The sequence below is a fragment of the Mirounga angustirostris genome, unplaced genomic scaffold, assembly GCF_029215605.1.
Source record: "Mirounga angustirostris isolate CCGP_5_RB_7025 unplaced genomic scaffold, mMirAng1.0.hap1 SCAF_4, whole genome shotgun sequence".
Taxonomy (NCBI): Eukaryota; Metazoa; Chordata; class Mammalia; order Carnivora; family Phocidae; genus Mirounga; species Mirounga angustirostris.
Genome location: NW_026991712.1, coordinates 165,420,061 through 165,426,611, shown reverse-complemented (window position 1 = coordinate 165,426,611; position 6,551 = coordinate 165,420,061). Strand labels below are relative to the sequence as shown.

Sequence of the window (6,551 nt, the reverse complement as noted above, 5' to 3'; positions counted from 1 at the left end):
CCCCCGCGCGGAGGGGGGGTGCTGGGCGGGGCCGAGCGGGGTGGGGCCGGGCGTGCTGGGGCGGAGCTCCGCCTCCTCCCGGTCATGGGGTTCCAGGGCCGCCATCTTGTGGAGGCACTAACCCAACTGCTTTTCTTGGCCCTCTTCCCCCAATTCCGTCACCCCGACCGCCTTCATCCCCGAGGTGGAGTTTTCGGTTTGCCTTTGCTCACGGATAGGATGATTGCCCCTTACAGCAAATGATTCTGAGGTTACTTCATCTGTAAAACATGGGCAAGGATAGATCACATGGTGATTCCCAACTGGTCCACCTTCCGACACTTCTTTTGTTAACAGCATTAATTAATAAAGAATATAGTCATTCGTTACGCATCTACAAAGTGGAGGCATTACTAGATAAGACAGACAGGGTCCCCTATCTGCAAGGGATTTGCAGAATAAAGCCCGAATTCCTTAATCTAGCATTCAGTGCTCTCTGTGAGCTAATAAACTGTATTGCTAGGCCCACCTCCCACTCTCACCTCCGGGTAGCTTGGTTATTTACAGTTTGTGGAAGGAGGCCTAGCACCTTTTTTTCCCCTGTAAGTGTCTCTCTTGTGCTCTCGGCAGCCTTCCTGATGGGAGGAAACACGCAACTACGACAGCAACAGAAATGGTCCGTTAGGGTTAGGTTCAGTTGCACATAACAAAAGAAAAAAAATAACTTACAATAGAAATGTATTTATTTATTTTAAAAGATTTGATTTATTTGACAGAGAGAGAGAGAGGAGAGCACAAGCAGGGTAAGCGGTTGCGGGGCTCGATCCCAGGACCCTGGGATCATGACCCTGGGTGAAAGCAGACGCTTAACCGACTGAGCCACCCAGGCACCCGGTGATTTATTTCTCTCTTCAAAAAAAGAAGTCCAGGGGTAGGCAGTCCAGGGCTGCTCTGCTACACTCAGCACTGGCTTTTCAATCTTAAGTTCACCTCGTTATGTTCCACCTTTGGAAGTAGAGAGGAGAAAGGGGGAAAAGTGCATCCTTTCTTTTTAAGATACTGCATTGGAAGTCCCACACATTTTTGCTTACATCTCATTGGCCAAAACTAGTCCCATGGCTATATTGAGAAATGTAGTCTTTTAACTGGACACAGCGTGCCCAGCTAAAAATAGGGGCTCTGTAATTAATAGAGAGGGGTAGAGTGAATAATGGAAGGTACCAGGTGTCTTTCTCATGGGTGGCATGTAAAACCATGAGAAAGGTCCCCAGGAATAAGCCCTGAGAAACTTCAAACTTTTGAGGTAAAACAATGGAAGAGGAGCCAGCAAAGGAACCTGAGAAACAGGGGTTGTCAGAGGAGAAAAACCAGGCAGGTGTGATGTCACAGAAGCCATGGTAAAATGTTTCCAGCAGGGAGTGGTCAGTTGTGACAAATGCTGCTGAGAAATCAGGAAAGAATAGAGAAGCGACCACTGGATTTGGCAAAAACCATAAGGAGGGAGAAAGTTCTCTTCAAATAAGGAGGTTTGATACTGGATGGCTAAAACAATTTCTATATATTGGTCAGAATAGGCTAGGCTTTGCTATGGTAACAAACAACCCAAATAGCTCAATGGCTTAACCTAACAATGGTCTATTTTTTCTCACTCAAGCAATGCCTGATATGGGTCAAGGCACTTTCTGAGTTACAGATCCTCTACTCCACTGGATAACTCAGAGATCCAGGCTTTTCCATCCTCGCCTCCACAACCTGCACACAAGGCTTTCAGGATTGCCTCAATGAGGGAAAGATTGCTGGCGGGTTGTGCACTGGCAATTAAATACTCCAGCCTGGAAATGGAACTTGTCATACGAGCCGAATCTAAGTGCAAGGGAGGCTGGGAATTGTAGGGGGGAGCCATGGACTAGTAAGTATGCAGTATTATCAAAGCCACGGTTCCCTGTAGTTATTTTTTATTCTGTCCTTAGTGCCAAATGTCCTGATCAGCTGCAGGGCCCCCTTCGAGGAGGTGTGTGCCTGTGGTGGGGAGACAAAGGGTGGGGGAGAAGGCTGCCTTGTTCCTTGGGTCAGATTGTGTTGAAGGAGATGGGGATCCCCTGATTCCCGGCAGACCCAGATGGCTTTTAGGTGCTTCTCCCGGGGCCGCTGTCAGGATCCAAGCTTGCTGAAAAGCTCAGCACACTGAATGTTCGCTTGTCTTAGCACTGGCACCCAAACAAACTGCCTCAGCTCAAAGCTGCCACCATCAGTGACTTTGGCAGAAAGCTGACCTCTCATAAATGCCATTGAACTTTGCAATGGCCCCATTTCTACTGGGTTTTCTTCCCTTCTGGATCCATTCACCCTTGAATTGAGAGACTAAAGTAATTCCTCCCACTTTTTTTTTTTTTTTTTTTTTTTCCTATGTCCCCACTGGGTAGAAACTGAGTAGTGACTCAGGGAGATGGAATGAGAGAAAGAAGGATTCTTACTCATCTATTTACCCGTTCAGTAAACATTTAGGATACTTTGTGCTAGGCTGTTTGTCAGGCGCGAGGGTCATGGAGATGAACAACGTAGCCTGATGAGGGTTACAGACAAGAAAGCAGGTCACTGGGATACTAGGTGACAAAGACATGTACAAAAAGGAAGGCATATATAGAGGAAGGCATGGTAAGCCTTGTGGTCAGGAATGGCTTTTTCCGAGGAAGAGCCCTTTGAGCTGGGTCTCCAAGGATGAGTAGGAGTTGACACTCGAAAGTAGGGGAAAGGGCAGAGGGAGCCTGGAGGAGAGGCACAGGATTGGTCTGAGGAAATGTGGGCAGCAGGGTGTGACAGGAGTAGAGAATGTCTGAAAGGATGTGAGAGAGAAGAGAGAATGGAAAGTTTCTGTGTTAGGACTCCATCAGATGCAAGGAAAAGAAGCCCAACGTGAACTAACCTATGCCAAAAGAGTACGTTTCTTGGCTCATGCAACTCTTTGAGACAAGTACTACAGCAACTGGGCCCAAGGACCAATCACACCCGGGAGCTACCTGCCCTCCTCTAGCTTTCAACTTTGCTTGTCTGCCGGCAACTCTTCCTCCACCTTCTCCTCCTCCCTCTTCTTTGAATTGTGGTAAAGTGTACATTACATGAAATACCACTGTAACCAATTTTAAGTGCAGGATTCAGTGACATTAATTATATTCACATTGTTTGTGCAACTTTCACCACCATCTATCTCCAGAACTTTTTTATCTCTCAGATTGAAACCCTGTACCTATGAAACAATCTTCTCCCTACTTCGATGTTTTCAGACCACTTGCCTCTCCAGGCTGGAACTGTGCCCAACAGCAATCCCCAGCTCACGCTCCTAGCTTCCTCATCAGAGAGATGAGACAGTCTCTGGATCAAGAGTGGTGAATGCCACAAGTCCAACCTGGGTCACCTCCTGTCTCCAGGTTTCTTGGCCCTCCCTTCTCCCCACCTGCTTCAGTGAATGACCTCCCCATTCACCTGGAAGTTCTACTGCCCTGACCTGTCCTCCAACCCCCACATCCAAGTCCAGTTTACTTCTAAGGTGCTTAGAGAACCTTACCTGGCTACAGGCCTCATTATTTCTCTTGCCTGGACTTTGGCCCCAATTCCTCAATTGGTCTCTTTTGTGAAGCCACCAGCTCATGTCAATCCCTTCTACAGTTCCCATTGCCAGCCCCATCTCCTTCCATGCCTCTTAGAATAGACCCATTTGGCCTTTTTTTTTTTTTTTAAGTTATCTCTACACCCAACGTGGGGCTCGAATTCATGACCCCGAGATCAAAAGTCACATGCTCTACCAACTGAGCCAGCCAGGTGCCCCTTAAAAATATGGGACACTTCACAGGTTTGCATGTCATTTTTGCATAGGGGGCATGCTAATCTTCTCTGTATCATTCCATTTTTATTTTTTTAAGATTTTATTTATTTATTTATTTGACAGAGAGAGAGAGATCACAAGTAGGCAGGCAGAGGGAGAAGCAGGCTCCCCGCTGAGCAGGGAGCCCGACGCGGGACTCGATCCCAGGGTCCCGGGATCATGACCCGAGCCGAAGGCAGATGCTCAACAAACTGAGCCACCCAGGTGGCCCTGTATCATTCTATTTTTAGTGTATGTGCTGCCAAAGAGAGCGCCATTGGGCCTTCTTGATGTTATCTAAACATGCCCCAAATTACCAAGTTTTGTTTCCTTTGCAAATGCTGGTCCCTCTGCCTGTCATGCCTTTCCTATCTCTCTTCATTTGGTGTAATCACATGCATACTTCCAGACTCATTTCCATGGTCACAGCATCTCTTCCTCCAGTCAGCCCCGCCACCCTCCCACCTTTGTGTCTCCAGGGCACAGTGGAGATAACTCTAGTGTCACACTTATTGCTAGGATGACCACATAATTTATGGTGCAAACCCAGGACCCTTCTGAGAATGAAAGGGAATGCTATGATCAATTGCCCTGGTTCAGCGGGTGTCAGCCGGTCTCTTCCAGGCTAAGGAGAAGGCCTGGTCAGCCACCTACACCCTGCATTGTTGTAAAACCTGGCACTTAGTGTTTCCATTTACCTTGTTCGTATCTCTCAGCCCTTTTAGACAGTACTGTTATTTCCCATTTTTTAAGATGAAAGGATGGAGCTTCAGAGAGAGAAGAAACTTGTGGTCACACAGCCAGAAGTAGGCAAAGCTGGCCTGGGAAGTCAGATCATTAGATTCTAAGCCCTGGACTCTTCTGACTCTAGAGGTCATTATATACCACTACACCTGACCCCTCCAACGCCAGAGTCTTATTGTCTTATTGTCATGTGTGGTCCCTCCAGATGAAGGAGGAAGGGAGAAAAAGTGTCTTGTTCATCTTGTGCACCGGTCCTGCTGAGGGGCTAGCCTAGAAGGCCTCGGTGCATGTTTGTTACATAGATGACTTCATGAGGATAGAACTGTGTGTCTCATCTTAAAATCCGTGTCCACCTCCACACCTAGTACCTAGCACAGGACTAGCCATGCATCTATTCATTTAATAAAATTGTATCAAACACCTACTGTGGGGAAGTACTGTGTTGGTGATACAATGATGAGCAAAAAGACAAGGTCCTTGTTCTCATGGAGCTTACTGTACAGAAAAGATCACAAACATACAGGTACAAATTGGGGTAAATGCTAAGGCAAAATACTGGATATTGAGGTTTAAGAACTATTTTGGAGGTGAATTTGATAGGTTTCGGTTATAGATTTGATGGGGGACAGCAAGATGGACATGGCTATCAGGTTTTTGCTTAAAACAGAGATGGGGACACAAAGAAGAAACAGTTTGGGGAGCAACTGTGGTTGGTTTGGATGTGTGGTGCTTGAGGTGTCTGTGAGATATCTATTTGAATCTTCCCCACCTCCACGCAGGTTAACTGATTTGCCCAAAGCTACAAAATCTTGGCGAGTAACAGAAACCTGCTTCAGCCAGTCCTAACAAAGCTGGCCTTCAGGTAGCACAGTAGGAAGAGGGACAGATGGGAGAAGGCAGAAGAGAAGCAAAGAAGGGATGTGTTCACGGAGACAATAATCAGACCTCCCAAGCTGCAGTGAGGATCGCGGCGCGAAGCCAGGGACCTGGCAGCGTTTAACAGCGCAGGGAGAGTGCGGCCCCCGCCCTACCCTGTTCTGCGCTGGGCCAGAGCACCCCCTGCAAGCGGGAACGCGGGAGGGGCTGCCGCTTGCCTGGAAACCCGAGCAGCCGGGCAGGATCGGCTGCGGGACCGCCAATCCGGCTGCGCCTGGTGGCGGCGCCACGTGACCGGCCTCCTTCCCCGCCCCCCCCACCTCCTTCCCCACCCCCTTCTCCGGCCTTCCAGGGAAGACGGGCATCCCCGCCACCCTGCCGCCCCCGCCCCTCGCGTACCGCAGCGGCGCGGGAGGGCGCAGAGGCGAGGGCCCGGGATTCCGCCGCAGTCTGCTGCGGCGCGGGGTGGGGAAAGGGGGGAGGCGAGCGCTTTGCCGCCGCAGCGCCCGCAGTGTCTTCCGTCAAGGTCAAGCGTATCCATTCCTGGGCAGCCCAGTCTCTGGACTCCCTCCCTTGCCATCCTCCGAACCGTTCCCACCGCCGCTGCCACGAGCCTGGCCGCAGCATCCCTGGCCCTCCTGGACCACTGCCTCAGCTTCTCGCTGGGCTTGCTGCGGGGATAGCGGGGCGGGGGGGGGGGGGGTGGTGGTGGAAGGGTTTCAATCCATCCTGCCCACGAGCTTCCCAGCTTCTTTTGTCATACGCACACCTCATGCTGTGGCCCTGCTTTCAACCCCGCACTGGCTCCCAGTGTCCTGTAAGAGAGCGTTAAGGCCCTTCAGAACCAAGCCCCAGGTTAACCCTTTCCAGCCCCACCGCCCCCTCGCACCAGAGACCCAGTCCCTCCGGACCCTTTGCCCTTCCAGGAACAGTCACCGCTCGCGTGCTTAAGTGACCACTGTTGCTGTATCTTCTGCCTACGGTGCCCTTTGCGAACCCAGCAAATTCATGGACCCAATCTGTTTGCAATAATGCAGTGGAGGGCGGAAACCGGTCCCGAAATGCCCTTTAGCAAAGGTCACAAAGAAAGCCT

The 6,551-nt window shown here is 50.1% G+C and overlaps 1 pseudogene; it reads right to left on the bottom strand.

Moving 5' to 3' along the window:
* Nucleotides 1-3,804: 3,804 nt before the first annotated feature.
* On the bottom strand, nucleotides 3,805-3,902 carry LOC123860642 (U6 spliceosomal RNA; annotated as a pseudogene).
* Nucleotides 3,903-6,551: the final 2,649 nt, after the last annotated feature.